This window comes from Caretta caretta, chromosome 11 (assembly GCF_965140235.1).
Source record: "Caretta caretta isolate rCarCar2 chromosome 11, rCarCar1.hap1, whole genome shotgun sequence".
NCBI lineage: Eukaryota > Metazoa > Chordata > Testudines > Cheloniidae > Caretta > Caretta caretta.
This window is the reverse complement of record NC_134216.1, coordinates 54,185,299-54,209,462: the sequence shown is the minus strand read 5'-3', so window position 1 is coordinate 54,209,462 and position 24,164 is coordinate 54,185,299. Positions and strand designations below refer to the sequence as shown.

The 24,164-nt window shown below is 38.9% G+C and overlaps 1 long non-coding RNA gene across 1 annotated transcript in view; it reads left to right on the top strand.

The window, feature by feature from the left end:
- Window positions 1–15,371: 15,371 nt before the first annotated feature.
- Window positions 15,372–24,164, top strand: part of LOC125644536 (uncharacterized) — a 46,925-nt gene continuing 38,132 nt past the window's right edge. Inside the window, exon 1 of the long non-coding RNA XR_007359041.1 lies at window positions 15,372–15,523. This is a non-coding gene — a long non-coding RNA (uncharacterized LOC125644536). The remainder of the gene's footprint in view (window positions 15,524–24,164) is intronic.

The following is a 24,164-nucleotide window of genomic DNA, read 5'->3' as shown; positions in this document are numbered from 1 at the left end:
AATAAAATTTTCTTTCTTTAGATGCAATCAAATGTATATAAAACACTCCCTGCCAATACACTGCACAGCTAAAATGTAACATCCTCCAATATTTAAAGTAGCATATAGTAGGTAGTAAAAAAAATGGAGTTAAGCTGGATCTCCTTGTAGATGCAGAGTTTTGTATTTACTGTCATTCCAGCAGAATTGGAAGGACAGTCACGTCATGGTTATATAATTGTTAAAAGTCATGAGAAGTGCTTGCTGTCATGTTTTTGAAGACTGTATTTTGATAATGGATGGTAATGTTTAATGAGAATATTGTCAATATGACAGCAGCCCCAGCTGTCATTGCTGTAGGGCAGGAGTTCTGCAGGGGTAAGAGTCTCATGATAGGTTGGTTGGTGCTAAGGGGTAGATTAGATTAACAAAAGATCAATAGAACTGTTCTCTTTCACAATTTTGATTATTATGCTCTCAAACTGTTGAACTGAAAGGTTGTTTTTGATTGATTCATTAGACCACCGCATGATCAAACATAGGTCACTATACAGTTAGTGTCAACATACTGAGAGCTCCAGCCTTAAAATGCTAAGCAATCCCACAGCTTTTACTTTGAGTTGGCATTTAGCTGCATGATTTGGTCTCTATGAGCCAAAAGGTTTCCTTAGTATGTTTTTTGCTGAGATTTTTTTTTAACCTATGGACAGTTTTGCACATAGCATTGCAATTGATCTTGTGCATTAGCCACGTGCTAGTGAGATGTGTCCGACAAGACAGGTATTGTAACCAGTGGTGAATGCACCTCAAGCTCAGAATGTAGATCGAGCCATTTGTGGAGCCATTGTTGTCACAGGTCTCAATATTAAGGGGATGATGACACTTAAGCTGGTGGTGAAGGGATGCAGCAAAGGGAAGAGAAATGAAGGGAAAAATAGTATGTGGAAGGAGTTCCACAGATGGGCCATAGGCAGAAAACTATACCTGTGTGTTCACATGGAGTGCGTATGTTACACAAATAGACCCCAGTCATCGGTGTGCGGGATCGAACTGGGGACCTCTGGAGCTTAGTACATGAGCCTCTACCACATGAGCTAAAAGCCAACTGACGGTTAGCGAAGACTCATTTAACTCTCTCTAAGTGGTCTCAGTGCCACTAGACGGGACAGAAAACCACACCCAGAAGGTGTGTGGGTCACACATAGATCTCTAGCGCACGCCACTCCCATCCCTATAAAAGCCACCACTTAGATTTGATCAGGAGGGAAAAGTCTCTCTAGACTTCAAAATAAATGAAAACTGTGTTTGGAGGGGGAGGAGGTATTCTTTCCTAGCAATTTATTAAAGTCTTAATATGATTCCCTGCATGGTAAGATTTTTCTTAAGAGTCGTCATAAATGTGTGCTGGCGAGAGGGAGTTGGCAGCTGCAGGTCGTCTTCCTTCCCACTTCCTTTGGAAGGAAGTGGTGGGAGCTGGGGCAGAGTGGAGGCACAGAGTGGACTCCTGAGAGGGGAGAGGTTTTCTTCTCCTCTCAGTTACCTACTGCTGGAAAGACTGGGAGCCCCAGAGACTCCACAGCTATTCACTAGCTCCTTTTAATGACCCCACTTCATGTTCCCTCTTGTGGTGAGTCCTTACTTCCCTAGCCAAGCAGGAAAAGGCCTCAGGGAACACTGCTCCCTTCAGCCAAGGAAAGGAGGGAGAGGGCTATCTGTTCCCAATCAGATGTTCTCTAAGCTGTTCTCCCTCCCCCCCATACCCTTGCTTTTCCCCCTGCTTTCATATGTGCCTCAATTATACATCAAATAGAGTTTAACTCACTATCCCAAAATGTTAGCTACCTTCTTTAAATAATGACAGGTTTCAGAGTAGCAGACGTGTTAGTCTGTATTCGCAAAAAGAAAAGGAGTACTTGTGGCACCTTAGAGACTAACCAATTTATTTGAGCATAAACTTTCGTGAGCTACATCCAATGAAGTGAGCTGTAGCTCATGAAAGCTTATGCTCAAATAAATTGGTTAGTCTCTAAGGTGCCACAAGTACTCCTTTTCTTTTTACCTTCTTTAAAGTTTTCCTCATGGAATCAGAGAGGAATTGGTTAGATCCTCATTAAAGATGATATTCTATACTTTTTCTCCCTACTTCAGGCTTTTGCTGTATATCCCCTTCTACCTTTTCCAAGCTTGCCTGAGACAGGGAGAGGTGGTGCTGGGAAATTTACACACGTTTTTACAGATCAACGTCTGATAACAGCAACCAGCATGCAGCACTCAGTCTGTTGTTGTAACCTACGCCTTTAACAAATCAAGACTGATATAAGCAAAATGCTGCTGTAGTAGTTATGATTTCTCTCAAAGGCAACAGGAACATGCTTAGGTAGAGCCCATGTTTCACTGTGCGGCATAGCAGCATTTTGCTGATCAAGAGGAGTACTGGATAAGACAGCATTTCTAACACAGCAACGGGTTTTTATGTAGTTGAGCATCATAAATCAATGAGCCAAAAAAAGCACCTCTGTTGTATAAGCCCCCTTTTTTTGTTTCAAAAAATATTCTAGGTTGATCATTTCATAGTCAGTTATATGGTAATCTGCTTGGCAATGATGCTGAAAGTCTGCTCAACCCCAGTATGTTCCGTGTGCTTTAATAAATTTTGAACGTATGTTCTCATTATAAAATAAATAACAGTATAATCCCAAACTATCCACATTTTAAAGTGAATAATGGATCAAACACAGGGCGTTAAAAATGCAATGTGATTTCCAAAGCATGGATATTAGGAGGGTTGTGTAGTACTTCCTGAAAACCAAGCTCATCTAAGGTCTGTCAAACTGGGCATCCAAAAACAAAGGCATTCAAATCACTAGCCACTCCTGAAAATATAGGCTGACTTTTTACTCTTGGGGTGGTTTTGCTCCAAAAATTTGGGTTTCAGACCTTCAACTGATTCAACATAAATGATACTAAATTTCTGTCTTGTTTCATGTACATCAGTACCGGATGCTGAGACAAAAATATCAACTTTGATGCTGGTCCACTCTGTTTTATGCACCGGGGTTCATCTAAACTCTGACTAGAACTGGAAGCAAGAAGGCAAGTGTTTAATGCACTGCTGCTCCTAGGCTGACTGGAAGTAAGGACTAGCAGAATTTTTCTGCAAGGCTCATGTCATGTAACTTAGATCAATTTTGCAGTCTAAAGAGGTTATTGGCCAGACTGTGGCCCACATACTTGTGCTGACTACTCTGAGGATTCTTTTTGAAACTACTGTGAATATTTGAAGAGCAAGATATTAGTCAACATAACAGTTGTACAATTTGGCAGTAAAGTTGCATTCATAGATTAAGGCCAGAAGGGACCATTAGATTGGCTAGTCTGACATGTATGCAGTAAGCCATTAAATTTCACCCAGTTCCCGTTGTACTGAGTCCAATAACTTGTTCGATTACAGCATATCTTCCAGAAGGGCAGCCAGTCTTGATTCACAGAACTGAAGAGATAGGGAATCTATCACTTCCCTTGGTATTCCTTCACCCTCAGTATTAAAAGTGTACCTTCTTTCTAATTTGAATTTGTATGGCTCTAGCTTCCAGCAATTCATTTTCATTATACCTTTCTCTTCTAAATTAAAGAACCCCTTAGTATCTGATATTTTTCTTTTGGATAAACTAATCATATGAAGCTCATTAAGTTTCTCACTGTAAACCATTTTTTCCAGCCCTTGAATCAGCTGAGGTTCTTTTCTTGCATCCTCTCCCATTTTTCTCCAAATTCTTCTTAAAATGTGAATACCAGAACGGTGTGCTGTATTCCAGTATTGGTCTCACTAATGTTGTATGCAGAGGTGAAATCATCTCCCTACTCCTCCTCACTACTTCCTTATTTATACCTCCAACGATCCTATTATTCTTTCTGCCACAGCATTGCACTGGAAGCTGATGTTGAGTTGTCTGTCCACTATGACTCTATGCTATTCTGTATATATGGCCTGCACTTCTTGTTCCTTAATGTATAACTTTGCATTTGGCTGTGTTAAAACTCATTTTGTTTGAATAGGCCCAGCTGATCAAGTGACCCAGCTTCACTATGTATGGCTTCCCTTTCCTCATCATTGTTTATTACTCCACTTATTTTTGTCATCCACAAATTTTATTAGTAGTGAATTTTATATTTATCACACTTTTCAGGCATAGTACTGATCCCTATGGAACCCAACTAGAAACACCCCCATTCAGTGATGGATTCCCCATTGATTCCCTTATTGAGATCTGTCAGTTAGCAGTTCCTAATCTATCTAACATGTGTTTTGATATTACGTAGTGGTCACTTATAATCAGAATTTTGTCCAGTAGTAAGAGTACTGCCTTAAAGTCTATGACATCTACAGTTACCTTTATCAACACAAATTTGTAATCTCCTCAAAGAATACCAGTTTTGTATTCAGAGACTATGGTGGAGTGTGTTTTAAGTGTACAAACCCACACTTGGATAAACCTTGAAATTCTTCAGTAGACCTGGTCAAAATTTTTCCAACAGAGTATTTTTACAACATAAAATACTAATTTGATTAAATTGAAGCATTTCATGGACTGTATAGATTTTGTCAAATTTCTATGGAAAATTATCTAAACGATAATGGCCAAACATTTCATTTCAAGTTTGTTTCAACTTCATAATATAAAAGTTAAAATGGAACATTTCAACCTTGCTGAAATAAAACACTTCAGATAATTTTTTAGACAATGAAATATTCTTAGATTCCTACTTCCCATTCCAATTTAGGACTACATGAAACTTCAGGATTTCCTGTGGGATGGAAATTCTGCTTTTAGACCAGCTCTACTTTTGAGTCCTTATTTGAATCTACACTTTGAACCTCCTAAGCTCATCACTACTGCCAATACTACTAAAGAACAGATTCTAATACCCTTGTATCCTTGATACATTCAAGTAATTGGAAACTACTTGTGGATTAAGGGGTTACTCATTGTGAGTAAGGATATCAGAATCTGGTTCTACATTTTATTTACTTAAAAGAAGCTGGGTAGTTGCTTCATGGAGTAAAGACCATTGACATGACCTCTTCGCATTGGAAAACAACACAATTCCCTTTATATAGGAAACTAATTACCAAGAAGGGAGGCATTATCTAGAAGTTGATAACTCTGCATTCAGCAGCTGACTAGATGTTCTTGGCGGAGGTTTGCACAGCATTAGCTTTGCAAACCAAACAAAAAGTGACACTTGAAGAGAGATTATCTGCCTGGAGATGGTGCATTCAACACACACACAGTTGCACAGCATAAGTAGGTAAGATAAAATAGAAGACAAGAGAAAATATATTAGACTAGCTCAGAGGTCCTCACAATTGTAAATAAGTGCTGAAATGAACAACTTTCTGCCAGCTTTATAAGTTTATTTTTAATATAGAATATAGCAAGGATCCAGTGTATTTTGTAATTCTATGGTTGTGAAGTTTGCCACCATTTTGCAGACTGACACCTGGAAATGGCAACATGGTTGCTTATTGTGACTATACTGTTTGTTATGATTTCACAAACCATATTGTGGAGGAAACAAATGATATCTTGATCTTCCTCACTTCTATAGTATAGGAGCCAATCAACTCCTTAGGCCACATTCAACTGGATTCACATTCAGTTTTCTTCCCATCTCTAGTACCCCAGGCTTCACCTCACAGCATTTCAACACGATGACCTATGAAGATGACGTGGACCAAGGACAGCAAATGGCTGTAACATTCTACATGCCCATCATTGTGCTGGTATAGTAGATGAGCAGCATTTACATCAGAAAAGCTATGAGATCCATAGGTCTCTGAGGGAAGAAACACACACCAATGGTAGAGTTGGAAAGTCTTGTCCCCTGGTTGGAGGAGGTGATAAAGACCATGACATATGTTTTTATTGCAGTGCTGTGTCCAGCTGTGAGAATAGGCCAAAAAATCGCATAGGAGAACCCAGAGTTTGTAATCATGGACATGAAACTGAGTCAGTGAACTGAAGATGCTTCTATGATCAGGGAAGCCTCCTGAGATGAGTCCTATGTCAAGCCTAGTATTAGAGTCAACAGGAAAGCAGTGGGGTTGAAGTGGCCTGAACACACCACCAAGATTCCTACACTGACTTTGTACCAAGATGTACACACTCTAGTGACATTTAAAATAGTGTGTTCCTGGGACCAGACCTCCGCTGGATCCTGGGTCAGATACTGAAAGTATGGTGGTGCCTCTAGTGGCCACTACCTTCTATCCTTTCCTCATAGACCCAGGCCATATGGAGGCGATATCACTCCAGATTGGAAGAGGGAGCTAAATGATATTCAGGTGACATCAAACTTACCTATGAATAAGATTTCTCAGCATAGACGTCTGAACAGCAGAGCAGTGAATCTGTAGCATAGTGAGGATGGCCTGTTGCTCCTCCAAGTGAGGAGGAAGGAGCGTCTGTTGGGAACAGGTCACTGATGGACCAGAAGTCCTGATTGTGGTGATGGTGGTGCTGCTGCTGCTTCAGTGGAGTTGGAAGGCCCCATTGGGAAGGGAAAACTGCTGGAGTGGAAAGAACCTGGCTTTTATTGCCTCCCCACCCTGGAAGTCCTTCGTGGCATAGTGAGGCTACACTGGAAGTGAGGGGCATGGAAGGGCCTGCTGAGAGAGGAGTGGAGAGCATCTTTTATTATGGATTTTGAGGGTATCAGCTGTTTAAAAAGTGTGTGTGTGTGTGTATAGATATATATAATGAGTACATCACACCAAAAGGAATTTCTAGAATAGGGCTTTGGAAAAAAAAATTTTAAAGGCCCACAGCGTGCACAGTGTCTAACATTTGGTGCTAGGCACATATTGGGCAACTGAAATCACAGTTGCACAGAAGGAAGGATAGCATAAATTGCAGACAGACGATACACATACAATGTATACTGGATGGCCAAGTCCTTGATGCAGCAGTAGAATCAAAGCCCTTTGAAGCAGCAGGGTCAAGTGCCTCTGAGCAATAGTATCAGTGATGTCACAGAACCTTAGCAACAGAACATCACAGTCATTTCTGTAACTGGATTTCAGTTAATATAGAGAATAGAACTGAAAGCTACCTGACAAAACTTCAGCACAGTAGTGAGTTGATACAGCTGAGGTCCAGGCTCATTCTTCAACTCTCTGCATTAGGGCACGTTTGCTTTTTCAGTTTGTGGCTGGGAAGCTGACAACTTCTCCCCAAGATGTTGCTCCTGTCAAAAGGAAACAATGATCCTGTTTAAATTAGCAAACAAAGTGTGACAATCTCAATTTTCAATGTGGATTGTATAGGCACGACATTGCTGATGGAAACTAATGACACTGGCAAACAGAAAATTAATGGAATGCACTGGGGAAAAAAGGTTCATTTGGTGGTGTACAGTTTCTCTTCTGCTACGGAAAATAAATAAATAAAATAAAATTGCAATGTGCTATCACAGTAGGATTTTGGCTTCTTTAACCTGATACTTATTTAACAATCTGGATTCTTAGAAAGCAGTAACTTTACATATATAATTGGGAATTATGCTAACATAGTTAGGAACAGGCAGCCTGCACCATTAATAAATGATTAGGGTGAGTTTAGCTAGCTGTCTTTAGGATTTTTAAAAAAAATAATATTGTAAATGCACTGAAGGGTCTTCCCCTGCAGATCCGAATTATCCAGCATTGCATACCTAGGCAAACATTCAATATTTTGCGGTATATTCTAATGTATTGGAATACTGCTTCAAAGATGAGCTATGAAAATATCTCATGTAGTTTTACTAATAAACAAAATGTACAATAATTATAGTGCATCTGGCTCTGTGCATATGTATCTACAAGGGGCTGCAGCTCTTTATGGATGCAGGAGTTCTCTAGTGCAGTGGTTCTCAACCAGGTGTATGTGTACCCCTGGGGGAACGCAGAGGTCTTCCAAGCGGTACATCCACTCATCTACATATATGTCTAGTTTTACAATAGGCTACATAAAAAGCACTAGCGAAGTCAGTACAAACTAAAATTTCATACAGACAATGACCTGTGTATACTTCTCTATATACTGTACACTGAAATGTAAGTAAATATTTATATACCAATTGATTTATTTCTAATTATATGGTAAAATGAGAAATGAAGCCATTTTTCAGTACTAGCGTGCTGTGAAACTTGTGTATTTTTATGTCTGATGTTGTAAGCAAGTAGATTTTAAGTGAGGTGAAACTTGGGGGTATGCAAAAAAATTCAGACTCCTGAAAAGGGTATAGAAGCCTGGGAAGGTTGAGAGCCACTACTTTAGTGCAGAACAGCATTCAAGATGAAGGCCTAACCTGGCAAAGTTTGAGGGGATGATGAAAGGCCAGTATCACACACATTTTTATATTTTGCTAAAACCTTGGAATAAGTTGGAATGTTTCTGGAACAGCTTTCATATCCCACCTACCTTAAAACACTCTGTAAAGATGGATTTCCATACTGATCATGCAGTGGAGCCATATAAAATTCCACTTTCACTTCATCTATTTAAGGCAATGGGGGACAAAAGACCCACTCCATTTTAAAACAAAAACTTGAAACAATATTTTTTTTTGTCCAGATGGTCTTTTATATATATTGGGTTGCATTACAGTGATGTGGCTGATGGAAGCCTGCCAGAAGAGGAATAGGGACACAAGAGATGACCAAGATCTAAATGAGTTCATAATGCTCTCCTCTGTCAAAAGAATAACACCATGTCAAAGCCGTCTTGCAGGTGCATAACTTACATTCTAGCCCTTAGCATCAGCTCAATCTCTGTCTCTTTCTTAAACGACAATAAAATGCATTCCCAAGCATCACTTACAAAGTAATTGATCATTAGATGTGAGAGCTTTCACTGATTAACTTCACATCTGGTAGTGATGTCTACTATTCTGATGTACCGTAAAGGAAATAATGAAAGCTCTTTCTGCCACAATCTCTCTAAATGGTTTCCATCAAATTAAGTGAATATTCCATCAAACTGTTTGCACAACAGCACTTTACACATTTGGTTGTGATATAAATCAAAGTTTTAAATCCACACATGATAGGGATAATGGTGCCTAAAGTGAGACACCTCCTTGAGCCTAATCTTTCAGAGATACAGAGCTTCTGCGGTGCCCATTGATTTGACTGGAGTTGAGGCTGTTCACTTCTAAAAATGTGGGCCCATATTAGCTCACATTTGGCTCCCAAGAACTGAGAAGCCAAAATTTATGGCCTCTTTTGAAAACTTAGGCCCCACTGCCAAAATGGTCAAGATTATTTTACAAAGATGCTCCCTGCTCCTTTGTGGTCTGGAAAAGAGATCTGAGATGGATCAAAGAAGGATACCTAATTCTATGATTTTTTAAAATGTGTGGTTACCCCTACCTCTGTGTCCTATCTCCTACTCTCTGCTGTAGGTAAAAGGTAGGGCAGAAGATGGAAGAAAATGGAAGATTTGAGGAATGAGCAGTAATAGTGACAGAAGCCAGCACTTGGATACTCCAACCATGTATGGGTAAACCATCCAGGGAAATGATTGATGGACTGTAGGATTGCCAGAATTTTCCTCAATGACAAACACAAGACTGAATACACAAGTTCACACAATGATATGACTATTACTGAACAGATCAATGTATGACTCTTGTTCTAAGCCATTTGCTTTTATTGCACAGAGAGAGTACAATTTACTGGTGATAGAAAAGAAAGAAGCTGGGAGCCATGGAAAACCAGGATCCACATTTGGGATCTGTTAACTCTTCACTAACTTGACTTGTTCTTTCTTCAGTCAATCCAGATGAAAACAAGACCTTGCTTTAAAAAAAAACACCACTAAAATTAAAATTATGCATCTGAATTCAATTATTCTGGATAAACAATTTACAAAACAGGTTCTTGGGGTGCCATCCGGAAGACAGTTTATCGCCTTCCCACTATTGACTTTGTGTATTCATTGTCTATATATTTATTACATTTGGCAAATTTGCATCTGCCTGAACAGAGGAAAAGGGGCATTTTCTTTGGCATTGGAATCCTCCTGCAGATCCAAATAAGCTCACTCCCATACAGATGTAAGCAATTGCTCTGAAGAAAAAAAAGGCCCTTTTTTTTTAAACTACAGATCTGTTCCTTTCCACCCACTTTTTTAGATAATCTATGAAAGGTCATTATTTGCCATCTAGGTCCTGACCCCTGCAGTCAGATCCATATTGGCAGGCCCCTATGCCTGTCACTGTCCCTTTGAAGCGAAAGAAATGTGAACCTTTGTACCGATGTGGTGCCCAAGTGAAACAGATTACAGGTCAGGCCATAGGACCTGACATTTCGTATACATTCCAGTCAATTCCACTCCTGTGAGGAGAAGCTTGGAGGCTAAGGAACTTGTTTTGAGGTGTGGGGCGGGGGAGAAGTCTGTATTTAGAGAAATAAAGGTCCCATGTGTGACCTTGAGCAGGTATTACAGGGGTGAGGGTTACTAAAATAACCAGTAAAATTAAGATAGCCACTCTTGTTTGCAGCCTTGCAGTTCATTCATATCCACTATCTAGAAGGAAAGGCTACTAGCTCTTAAAAGGTTAAATTGAAATAATACTGCTCAAGCATTAGTCAAAGTCAAAGCAAAAATAACAAAACTGGTTCATCGCCACTTCTTCAAATGAAAAGAGTGCTGTCTGCATAAACTAAAATAATGTAATGTAGCGGGAAACCAATTCAGATTGAATCAAAATAGTCAATACCCCAAACCGCTAAGGGATGAATTAATGCACAGCCATATAGATTGATCTCACTCTACATATAGATCTCTGGTACATTTTGCAGCTGCTAAGGTTTGGTCATAGACTTCAAGGTTTCTTTCTAGGATACCAAAGCATTACATTAACAGCATTCATTCCACTCTTTAAAAAAAAAAAAAAAAAAAAAAACAAGAAATACTTTTATTAAGCTTTCTATTTATCTTTAAAAGTGGGGGGAGGGAAGCAGGGGCTCACCCCTGGAAGTCACTGAGCAGTCTCATCCCGATCTAATAGATGGCTTAAAAACATGCTTAACTTTAAGGATTTGAGTAGTCCCATTGAAGTTGCTTGCATATTGATTCATCATGGTCAGTATGGATAAGGAAGTAATTCTCATTTGGGGCTTGATCCCTTAAGGCACTGGGCACACTAATCACAACCTAAGAAAACTTAATCACTAGTCTAATTTTAAAAATGACTTCAAGGGGACAACTTCTAAATATCTGCTGAATTGAGTCCAATAGTGTGTTCTCAGAGTTCCTGTGAACCACCAGGTCTGTATTCATGTACCAGATGAGAACCAATTCTTGTCATCTATCCCCATTCTATTTAGAAATTCCTCATGTGACCCTGTAGGCCTGGGGCAGCCCGCACTGGAAATGCCATGGTCAGGGCAGGCTGCAGAAGGAAAAGCAGATATTCCCTAAACTGGTGGGTAACACTGAAATTAAAGTAATACTTGTGGTATCTGAGAGACTAACAAATTTATTTGAGCATAAGCTTTCGTGAGCTACAGCTCACTTCATCAGGTGAGCTGTAGCTCATGAAAGCTTATGCTCAAATAAATTTGTAAGTCTCTCAGGTGCCACAAGTGCTCCTTTTCTTATTGCGAATACAGACTAACACGGCTGCTACTCTGAAAACTGAAATTAAACTCCCCAACCAGTTACAAACTGTGCTTCTGATCCCCCACACAGATTATCAAGAAGCGAAAATGAAATCACACAGCCCCCTTTATTGCATTCCAGTTCTCTGGCTCCCAATCAGCACCTAGGTTCAGTACAGTGAAAAGTTATTTTAAAAAATTCTGCTCACCACTACAAAATGCTCTTCTGATCCCAAAGGGTTAGCCATAATGCAAGATCAGTACAGGTTTGGATCTTACCCCAAATACCATGCTGCCAGCCAATCCTTTAGTGCCTAAAACTAAAGGTTTATTAAAAAGAAAAAAGGAACAAGAAGAGTTCACCACCCTCCATCCCAAAGTGGTCATGTGAGGGGGTAGTAGACAGCGGCATCCATTTAATGAGGTGCTCACTGCTCTACTTGACTTAAGTAAGCACGCACTCTGAATTAACACCAATTCTTTATTCCAGCAAACTCAAAACTCTGGCCCCACTCTTTTGTTCGTTGGTTTCTGCTCCTCCCCCCTCAAACTTCCTCTAGTGTTTTCAAATGTGTATTGTGTTAACCAACTCCTGTCTGCTTAGCATTAGGTCTGTAGACTATTCACCTCAAGCTTAGGGCCCCTTCTGGTGAATGGCTCAGATTCTGAACCCGCCAGTAAGACCCAGCTCACTAAAGCTACCTGAAACGTGCTGTTGGAATGAAGTGTGCACGCGTTCTGGTGTCTTTCATTCCTCATCCATTTTTCATGGGGGAAGGAGGTGGGACGCCCAGACAGCAGAGATGCAAACAGCCCAAAAAGTCAAGAGTATTCATTTGCCCAAGTTGCCCATATACATAATGGGTTTATAGCCTCAACATTGTGGATAATTCTTAATTTAGACATGCTGAAATCAGCAAAAACAAACCATGCCGCAAGGAGGTTATCTGCTGTAGTAAACAAATCCAGAGCTAAACACCATTACCCCTGCTGAGATAAGACAATGAGCCAGTTTCAACTCAAGAGCCGGCTCACAGAAAAGCCAAATTCCTGGCCTCAGATACTTTCATTCAATCCCCACTGAAGACAATAGTTGTGAACAAGTATCTAAAGGAGAGTTTCAGCTACGGGCTTCATATTACAACTGTCTTAATGCAAGTTCATCTTTTCGTACATGATGATATATGCGTTATCTTACAATATTAGAGACTAAGCAAAGAAATAGCTATTGCTGTAAAAAGGAAAGGCTGGTTGCACTGATGCATCTTTCTGATACAAGAACTCTTCCTGCCATCCATGCAAAGGTTGTTTTTTTTAATAATTGAAATGACTAGATCACTCTTAATATTAAGGTTGAACGGCCCAGACCCTACAGGGTTAACATTGGAGCCACTCCATTTAACCCTGACCTACCTGAGGGAAAAGAGGAAAATATAAGGAGCTGCAGCAGGGCATATGGGACAGCTGGTGTGAGCTGGAGCCTTGTCCACAGGTTCGTACGTGGAGAAGGTTGGAATTGCTGTCTTTGTTTTGCTACGGATGGTATTGTTCTGTTTAGACTCTTTTTAATTGATCATAAAAGTGGCCCTGGGAAGAAAGGACTACAACTGACTGACTGAAGGCTGTCTCACCGTTTCATTCTGTGGGCAGGGAAATCAGTGCACCAGCTCACAGGAACAATAATAACTCATTTATAAAGGAGGTAATAAATGATTAATAGCTACAATAAGCATTAGAGACATTTGTATGGGATAAGAACCTCAGTAGAAGGTGTTATCTATAAGTCCTGGTGAGAAGCAGCCTGTTGACCATATCATAACCTATAACAATTGATTTGTCATTTATTCAACAATTAATCATTAGTTAACTTTTTATAAACACTTCATAAATGAACTCTTTATATTAATTGTAACCAGTGATGTTTTTCAAATTATGCCATTTCTTTGTTATCGTCTATCGTTTAGATCATTGTTCAATTGGATTTCAGTGTTTACAATGTTTGTGTATGGGATATAGAAATATATATGATACAAATCAACATTTAAACATCTCTTACAGTATCATGGATATTACCATCATTTCCTCCATCTCTGTTCCGGCAGTCACTTCTCTTTACACAGAGCCTTTATTTATCTTTCTAGCTGTTCCTCAGCTTAGTTGACAATGCTGCAGCCCTTCCCAGCCCTCTTAAAGGCAAACACTTGTTTCCCAGCACATTAGTGAACTTATTTCAAAGTTCTTGAATGTAGGAAAATAAAAAATGTCACAGGAATCAATTTTCTTTTGTTGGTCAACTATTAGCCACCACTTAAAAAGGCTAAATCAGTACAAAAGGGGAAAGCGCTGTCAATGTTAACATGAACCCATTGGATCCAGCTTTCTTTGCTATTTACAAATATTAACAATGCTCTGGAAGCGCAAACATCTTCCAGAGCACTTCCGCACTATGCAAATTTAGGATGCTCCCTAATCTTGGTGCCAATAAAGCAATGTAATCCAGAAAAAAACATTTTACAAGACTGTATTTTTCAATATTAGTCCTTATATAATTCCACTGGAAGATGCTTCATTATGAATACAAGAATCATATATCCATTATTCACTTTGTTTTCATTTAACACTGAATAAAATATGGCTACTAAACAAAGAATCCGAGATATTTTTCAATAATCTCTTCATAATTCCTCTACAAATAAATCCTTAAATCAGGGATTGGAAAATGATATTGGTCCAAAACCTGGGATTTGTTATATTCAGTCCAATAAGAAAGCACAGCAAGATCAAGGGAGAAGTGACAATTTTAAGGTCCATTTTCTCAAGATCCAGTACTAGAATGGAATGCTTTACACTTCTGCAAAAACTTAGCTTTCCAGTGGTATACATCATTCATCTGTAACTAACCATCTGCAAGGCATTTGGCTGTTTGAGCCGTGCTGCAACTGAAGGGGTTAATGATCCTCATGTGACTTTAAGGTCTGATGTCTCATGACCTACAAGGATTAGAATTACATTGATAGACCAGTGCAAATACTTTCCGAACCAACCAGCTGTTCCCAAATACTGATCCTAAGACACGGCCTAATTACACATGGTCCACTTTGACTTACTCATTAAGCCTCATCCTGTTCCCATTCTTAGACAAGGCCAAAACTTCAGTGAACCAGAAAAAGGTGGCATTGACAGCGGCTTTGATTAAATGAAATACTGCGTGTACACTTCCTGTTGTTCCAAAATCTTGCTGCCTGCATAATACATAAACAGCATCAACAGCTATTCACAGTATGTGTTTAGGAGGAAATTTGAAGCTCTGGCATCTTACCTGTTAATGCTGGAGGTGAATTGTGGAGCTAATCATGAAAATATTCGCAAATGAAATACTTTATATCAAATATTTTAGCTAATACTCTCATTCCCCTCTTTTTCTTTTTTTAAAAAATCCTGCAATAGTGCACATTTAATATATTCTTTACTCATTTTATTAGACTTTCCATAATGTTTTCCAGTATGTTGGCTATTTCTTTGACAGACCCTGTCATAAACTGTCACTGAAAAATGTTTCCAATATCATGCAATTAACACCAGTTTTTGCAAGTAATGAGTGAGGTCAAGTTTACCTGTCAAAACAATGCATTTTGTCAAAGCCATCTGGGAGAAATGGGCAGCACCTGTTTCCACATCCTGCCTGCCTAATTAATTACAAAGGGCCTGATTCTATTCTGATACCATTTTTACAGCAATGCAACTCCACTGATTTAAGTGGTGACACTCCAGATTATCACCAGTGTGAAAACAGAAGCAATTGTTAAGCATCCAGTCAGTGAAGCGATTCTCACAAAAAATAAGGATCACCCAGACCGGGAACTCAACTTGAGCCAAATGCCTTTAACCAGGGAAGAGGTAAGATATGGATGAGAATTTTGCTTCATGTCCCCATCTCCACTTTGATGTTTATGGGAAGGATATCTCCAAAAATTCAGTGATTACCCCCCTTCTAAAGTATAAGGCAGATATTATAGTGTGCACAAAAGTAAAATTCTGCTCACTTTGAAAAGCAAGTTTTGTTTTAAATCAGACACAGGCAACTTTTTGTCAAGTGACGTGACTAGATTATTTCAATAGATCATAGTGTAACTTGCACTGGGCAGAGACATATGTCTGTTCATCCAGCCATCTTTATTCCAGAGTCCCGTGTGTCCACTTACCACGAAGGGTCAGTACCATCAGCACGCACCATAAGTCTCATCCATGGAGTGAAGCCACCATGGTTTTATGAGAATTATCCAGGTTGGAAATGAAAGTGAGAATTAGGGACTGATGCAGTAATCATTTACGCCAATGTAAAATGGGCATAACAAAAAATAAGTGATAGAATTGGACCTCCAGTTTGCACTGGTGTGACTACATAATGTGCAGGGCAACTGATTTAGATCCCTTTTCAGCTATTACAGTATGTACTATTTTGAATAACGTGCTCATAAGATGTAGATGTTATATTTTTACATTGTGTGTATTGCACATTTCAAAGTCTTTGCCTATTTATCACGTTTACATAATACATCTAAGTGATGCTTTTAGTAAGACATTATATAGACTACGGTACATTTCTGAGTTTTGTTGTTTTCTTAATTCCAGAGTACAAATGCAGTGAAATGCAGTTTGGGGATATTAAGCACACTAAGAATATCTTGCTTTTGGTTTTGAAATTGTCAATTAACAAGATTTGTAATTAAAAGAAAGGGGGGGGGGGAATGCAATTAAATTTGAGTCACTACGTAAATTAAGTGCTTTTATGTTTTTTGCTTTTCTGATAATATGCAGTGTTTTGCAGCATGTGAGACTAATTTAACTGAAGCTCGAATACCACATACAAGGAGCAACAGTATCTAAAAGCCTTCTAGAGAATTATAAAATTGTGATTAAAAAAGAAACTGACAAAGTAGTTATTTTAATACCAGCTCCACAACTAGCTATAAAGGACTAAATCAGAAATTCTGTGATTTCCCTTCCCCTCTTTGGGAACTTAATTTTAACTAACACTTAAATGCTAATAATGAAGTCCCTCTTTCACTTCCTTTGCTGGTGCCTGACCTCAGTGGAATTATTCTGGATACATACTGGTGCAGCAGAGGAGAGAATTTAACCCATTGTCCATGGAGAACTTGGTTTTTTCCAGAAACTTCTTCCTAGGACTATATGAGCTGGATCTTCAGTATGTGGAAACTGGCATAAAGCTCCACTGAGGTCAATGGTGTTACACTGAATTACACCACTGGAGGATCTGAACCAACACTTTTTCCAGCTGCTGTCTGTCTACAAATAGTCCTAGATTTTGCTCAACTCTATGTACAATTTAACTCACACTACACAAATGTAGGCACCCAATATCTGAGAGACAGCTAGACACAGTAACACTGGATGCCAGTCATCAAATAGTAACAATTCTTGGTTGCTACCAACCTTCTTCCTGACCCAAAGCCCATTGAAAGGCTTCCATTTACATCTGTGGGCTTTGGACTATGCCCTAATGCTGGATTTTAACCAATGATAAAGAATTTGTATACCATTGTCAGTCTCAGTCACCCTGTTGATGAAGGTCTAAATGTGGGGAAAGAATGTCCTACAGTATATCTGTCTCTGTGTTGAACCCCAGGTAAGTCTTTTCACACCACAGAATCTTTTCTTAACACATGTGAAGGAAAACTCACCCTTTTTTTTTTTTGTAGAAAGTTTAAAAAAAAAAAGTTTGCTGTAGAAATACAGAGATTAGCAACCCGAACTGTACTACCCACAGTGCTGACATCCATTATAGATTTCCATTCAATCTTAGCGACACTTGTGACATTCTTTCTCATACCGCAGCAGACTTGATTCTAAATTGTCCCCACAGAGAACAGCATTGCTTGATATATTCAGAATTAGATTGGCTAGATGATCTTAATTCAAGAAAGTACTGAATTCGTCTGTGGTTCATCTATAATGCAGTAAAAGGAAAATTCCCCAGCTAGACAAGTAAATTATTAAGTCATAAGTCTACATGTTATAATTTGTATATAGTAATAACTCATCTAAGTAGGATTGAATATGCTTATGGTTAAAATGAGGTAGTGAACTGAATTGGAAATGGTTACTTACAAACACAGGGCCAAATTCTGACCTTGGATGTACATCTGAGGGCAGAATTTAGCCTAAAGGATTCCCTCCCTATCCATGGATAAACTGGAAATTTGACTGTTGGTGCAGTAATTACCAACCTCCCAGAACTTAATCTCTGTGGTGATGATTGGATTTGGGAGCAGTAGAGATAGACATTGCCTCTTCCCAGAAAGGTGTAATCAAGAAGAAGAGGCAGGACATTACACATCATAAACAAGGAAGCGGTTGAGGCCCAATCCAAATGACAATGGCAGCCTTTCTGCTTATTTTAAAGGGGTGAGTGGACACACATGAGTAGATACACTGAGTAGTTGGTTATAAGCAGTTCATAACACTTCTAACCCCAAAGAGATACTAGCACTTTTTATTAGCAGAAACATACTATTCTCATTATAAACCCCAAAACATATTAACGGGTACTTCAACCAATAATAAGTCCATCTTCAGTGTAATAAACCTATGCATACTATACCAATCATACATGTCCATGAGCTATTCTAAAATAATCATGGGTTTAATATTCCGGTTTTTATAACACTGGTCCTATGGCAGTTTGTTGAATATGCCATCTTGCTCCCATTGAAGTACTTCGCACTTGTGTAGGTACTTGCCTATTTGAACTGTTTTATAAGCCCAGAGTAGCCAACAAAACCCTCAGTTTAGTACAGACTTCTTGACGGTGTGGTTATTTTCCCCCTTGGCCCTGCTAAAGCTGAGTTTGCTGTAATGGGTCAGGTCTGATGCTGGTTTTCCTGTCTGTACACTTAGGTAATTAAAATAACAAATCTTCACAGCTGTCTGCTTTGGATTCATCCTTATCACCATAAACTAATTAAAATAATGCAACTGGTAGCATCTCATTAAGTACCAATCATACTTCTCAGATAATTATAATACTAAAATTTAATTTTTCAGGTTCATCTCTTCTTTCTCCTTTAGCTACTGTAATTATTTTCCTTGGGTATCTACCTACTGTTAACGATTTTTGTTTCTTCTTTGTTCTCTGATACTTTCTTACCATTATATGTTCTGTACCTTTTCTTCCTCTCTAAGATGTTCAAATGTTTAGGGATTCCCTTCAGTTTGGATAAGCACCCCAATTTTTCTAAACTTATCCTGAACTCTATCTGCTTCATGAACTAGAAAAAAAATATCACAAGCATGGCCCCTGATTCAGCAGAGCACTTAAGCACATGCTAAGTTTTAATACTATTGGTAAGACTACTCATCTACTTGAGTGCTTTGTTGAATCAGGGCCACAGTTGTGTGTGTGTGTATGTATGTGTGTGTGTGTGTTTAGTTGTGCCCAACCTGGTTACAATTATGATTCCAATACATAGATTAGAACTCTTTTATTGAAGACCTGCAGTTTGATTACAAAACACCATTTCCCCCTACATACTGGACCCATGATTGCAAGTGGGTTAGGTGATACCCTATTGTAACCAGGTTTTCAGACCTGGTTGCATTTATAGCATATAAATAAAGAGGAAAGCCTTTGAAAAATAGGGAGGATTACACATTCCCTCAAGACCAGTAGGAGGGATGGGGGCAAGAGGAGGTTGCTCCCTTTCCTTAGAAGTCAGAAGAGCATAGCATCATAGAGTGAGGTGGGCAGAATCTTCTGGCTGAGGTGGAAAGAAAGAGGACTCAATGAGTCCATGATATTCTTCACCATTCTCCTCTGGAACCCAGTTGCACCTTTTGGCTGATCTGTAGGTCAGCAATAGAAGAACTTCTGTTACTTCCCATGTATCTACAGAGGCCAGGAGTGCTGGACACAGGCTACAAATCTTTTCTTCCTAGTCAGGAGCTGGGGAGATGCCCGCTCTAGTGGCCAGTCAGAGTTAGGAAAGTGATATAACACTCTAGTTCTTCCTGGTATATGACTAGGCATGCTAAGGGTTGGCACACATTGGCTTATTTGATATTGGGATATCCAGCTATAATAAATATTCAGCAAATATATTATTTGCTTCAGTCATCACTAATATTAATGTCATGTTAGTTGAAATATATCCATCCAAATTTTGGAAACATGCAATTCACAGATCTCAAAAAGTGAGAATTGATTTCTGGACACTATGTGCTATATGTCTAGTGTACACTGGAGGTGGCATTTCAAAAACTAGGCCATATATTATCCCTTATAATAGGGACAATATGCTGGACCAACTCATGCACAATAAGAAACTCTGATCTCAGGGTCTGATTGCCAGCCCTACTTTTTACTTAGTCCCCCCACTAATCAGACATGAAATTCTTTAGATAGATAGATAGTTAACTTGGGTCAGATGTTGGTAGAGCTGGTTAGAAAATGCTATATATTTTCTTTGAAAAAAGAAAAGTTCACATTTGCTGCAGAATTTTTCAACAAAATAAAATATTCCCCCCACACCTTTCCTCCCTCCCCAACTGGAAAAGAAGGGAGGTGCAATGAAAAAAGGAAGAAACTTAAACATTGAAACCCTGCATTTTTTTTCTTTGAAAATGTTTGACCAAAACAAAAATATTTGTTACTTGAAAAGTAATTTTTTATTGAAAATAAATTTCAATGAAAAAACATCAATTGCTCTACTTCTGGGTATTGGTATGAACTCTTCCTACAGTCCCAGAAATGCCTAGGAAATCTAATAGAACTGATCAGGCAGGTATGTAAATACTTTGATGCTCCACTTACGCAACAGCTGGAATTCAGTGTTGCTATATATAAAACAAAACTTCTCTCCACAGATTTTACTGGGGCCTTTTCCTGTACTGTAACTTAATATTCATCTCAGGAAATAATGTTTCTACACACTTTTGAAGCAGGTTTAATCATTTATTTACTGCAAGACCTTCACTTTTAATTGGACTTTTCCTGTCTTTTCCTTTTCCTACTTGCTCCCCAGGAGAAATTTTCCATTTATGGTTCTAAGCTGAACTCTACTTCTGTTTTGGCAGACTTACTTTTAAAGCACTCTTTTACCTCTTCAACAGCTGACATTTTTTTTCAGCAGCAACATAATTACTATGCCTGCTTTTCTTTGCAACGTTTCTGCTCAAAGACTAACTTCCCTGTTCACTAACTTCCATTTCTAGAAAAGGAGTAGCAGAACCTGGTCAATAATTTATAACAAAACAGGAAAACAAAAAAACCCTCCATTTTATTCCTCTCTATTGCCTTTCGTCAGATTTGAAAGCATGTAGGAAATGGTCATCTGCAAAGCAAGAGTGAAATATAGGAATTACTTCACTCACTACTGCAAGTTTACTTCTGATGCACAGCAGTTGCATACAATAATGCTGCACGACATCTCAGGGTTCCAGTTCAGAAAAACACTTAAGTGCTGTCAGTTTCTGGGTTAACTGCACCTTGGAGACACACACCGGTGACCTCCAGGGAACCTATTTGAGGTTTCAGGTGCCCTAACCATCACCTCCCTCAGGCAGAGATCTGTGTCTGTCCCTTTGCAGACTGGCAATTTAGGCTTGCTGTCCCTCTGCATCTCACTGTGACTTTCCCAGCTGGTTTGACTGAGGTTCAGCAGGTGTGTTTTTTTCTTTCTGCAGGGGTTACAACAGTGTACATCAGTTATCAAGCAGCCTTCACAAAGCCAAGTATAGTATTCTTAGGGCAAAAGCATTACAGAGAAAACATACAAAACAATAAACAGCCTACATGTGTGCTAAAAGCTTACCAAAGGTCATTTCATCTCCAACATAGGGCTCTAGTAGGTGTCTGTCTTTCAAGACCCTCTACTGGGTTTGCTCTCTTGGTTACAAGTTCATGTCAGGTTTCACATCAAGAACAGCAGCCTTGGACCAGTTCAGCTGTCACCTTACACAGTTTGAGCCTGATCTTCAGCCTTGTGTAAGAGGTAACATCAGCCAATGGCCCTCTCCTCAGGTGGAGAAGCTTCAAAACCTGGGCTTTTGCATATCCAGTGTTGAGAATTTGCATTAACCTCACTACAGGAGGGATTTCCCAGGAAACCAACTCAGCAAGCCAGGACCCTAAAAACTCATTTAACAGTTACTATCACAAAAGACTCACTCTCTCTCTCTCTGGCACATTTCAAAACAATTGTTTTTTGTTTTGTTTTTTGGAAAGCCTCATGCTTCCCACGTCTCACATCTGTCACAAGTGCTTTCCTAAATAGGGATCACTTCCTGAATTGGCATGAAGCAAGAGAGCAATTGTGAGCCTCATTTGGGCTTGCAGTTGCTGTGACTTTGTGCACAAACTGGGCTATTGCATATACAAATAGCCAGTTACATATCCAACTATCCACTGGCTTGCACAATTATCTGCTTTGCATAGCCAGGTAGGATAATATTGCTAGTAAACATGGTGCCCAATTGAAATTGTGTGCAAAATTGTACATTCCTAATTTCTAAAAATGGGACCTGATATCTTTACAATACTCGTAGACTGTTCACTGTCTTACGTAACTTCTCTGTGGTTTGGAGAGAGACAATTAATTCTTACTGCAAAGAAACAAAATAAAGTATTGGAACTTTTTTTTTCTTTTTATGTAAATCAGATGGGAGTGTTCTGAGTGGTACGCCATGGGACTATAGTTTAAAGAATCGGTTCCCATACTTTTTATATCCACTAATCACCACCTTAAAACAACTGATGTTGGAAGTACTACATGCAAGTTTCTCTGTTTATGAACATTTGTTTTAAGCCTTAACAGGCGTAAGTATTTTGAAACTCTGTAATAAAATAAATGTCTAAGGAAGACTAAAATGTTTGATTTACAACATTCTTTTTAAACATCTCCAGTTACTAGACAGTGAATAAAAAAGGAACCCAAACAACTGTTGTTAATGTCTTTTGTGTTATTCAAGTAACAAGAAACAATTAAATGTCATAAATGATGTCTTGATATATTTTGGTATGCCGTTGAACTACGTCAGTAGCTGGATTTCTTTTTTAACGTGTCTAATTTACAGTCAAAGTTCCTGCTAAATCTTATCTGGATTACTATTCAATATGAACCAAAGTTCACTTTGCTTACTTTTTTAGAAAATTTAAATAAACCCTCCCTCCCCCCCCGCATTTTTAATAACTCTTGATGAAAATGGAAAAGGTGTCATCAATGAGAAAGTTGTGCTTGCTTCACAAAATGTAGTTTCCTTGTCAGATGAGGTACTGGTGAGTTTCAGCCCAGTGTGTGTGTGTCTGTGTGTGTCTTTAATTGTGAGACTGGTCTTTCTGTCCTGATCCCCAATATATGTAGTGCTCAAGGGAATCAAGAAATTCAAAGCTCTGTCTGATACTAGGCTAAACTCATGTCTCCTCCATTAAAAGTCACTGAGCTGCACTTCACTGAACTTGAGTCCACCATCACATTACAGTTCAATTAACTCTTCCTTTTCTTTTGTCTGGCAGGGTGACTTCTATTGAATATGAATCTACGATCTAAAATTCTCATTGGTTGTACGGTCAGGAAAGTATTCATTACACTTGGTGACTCACGTCAAACCATTTTTCTATGTCACCAATAAGGTCAGGACGAATTTCCAAGAAGAAAATTTTCCATGGTGTTGGGAGTGATGGGCAATTTCACTTTCCTCCCTTTCATATTATAAACAGCAATTTCTTTATTGCCATTGTTTTGTCAAGAACATGAATAGGTGGTGTTTTCAGTCCCATAAATTGGCATCCAGTGAACTGAGAAGTGTGAACAAGTCAGCTAAATAGGCTGGTCTTGACAGCCAGACTTCATCCACAAAGTAATCAGTACATTCAAAACTAAACTCAATAAGGAAATCTTGTAGCTCAGAAGAGAGTTCAGAGACAAGTCAACACCTTCCCATGCAATAGCCATTGCCCCTCTGCACGGAGGAGACGTTTTTGATGATCACTTTCTATTTCATTGCGCAAAACTGAAAACAAGCATAAGTTCAGCGCTGAAGCTTTAATAAAGTGGACCAACTTCACAACCTGATCCAGAATGACTTTCAGATTGACAGGCTGCTTGCTGCCCTTTTTTTACAGCTAGTGCTTCACAATGATTACTGCAGTGAGTGAACTTAACATTAGGTACCACGTCTTTAATTTTTGCCAAACACCCAAATTTCCCATTCATTGTTCGCACTCCATCAGAACACACTCCAAGGCAGTTTTGCTCTCCACACCATTTTCTGTGATAACCTCATTCAGTTTGTTAAAAATTTCTTCTGCCATTGCACATCTTCCTAGAGCACTGTACAACAAGATCTCTTCAATTGTCATTTCTGATTCAAATCTTACATACATAAGAAGCTGAGCAAAATTAGTGATATCAGTACTTTTGTCTATCTGCAATGAAAAAAACTTACTCTTTTACACATTCTATAAGCTATTCCTTGATAAGCCATGTCTCATATTATTCTCAACACAACAACATAAAGC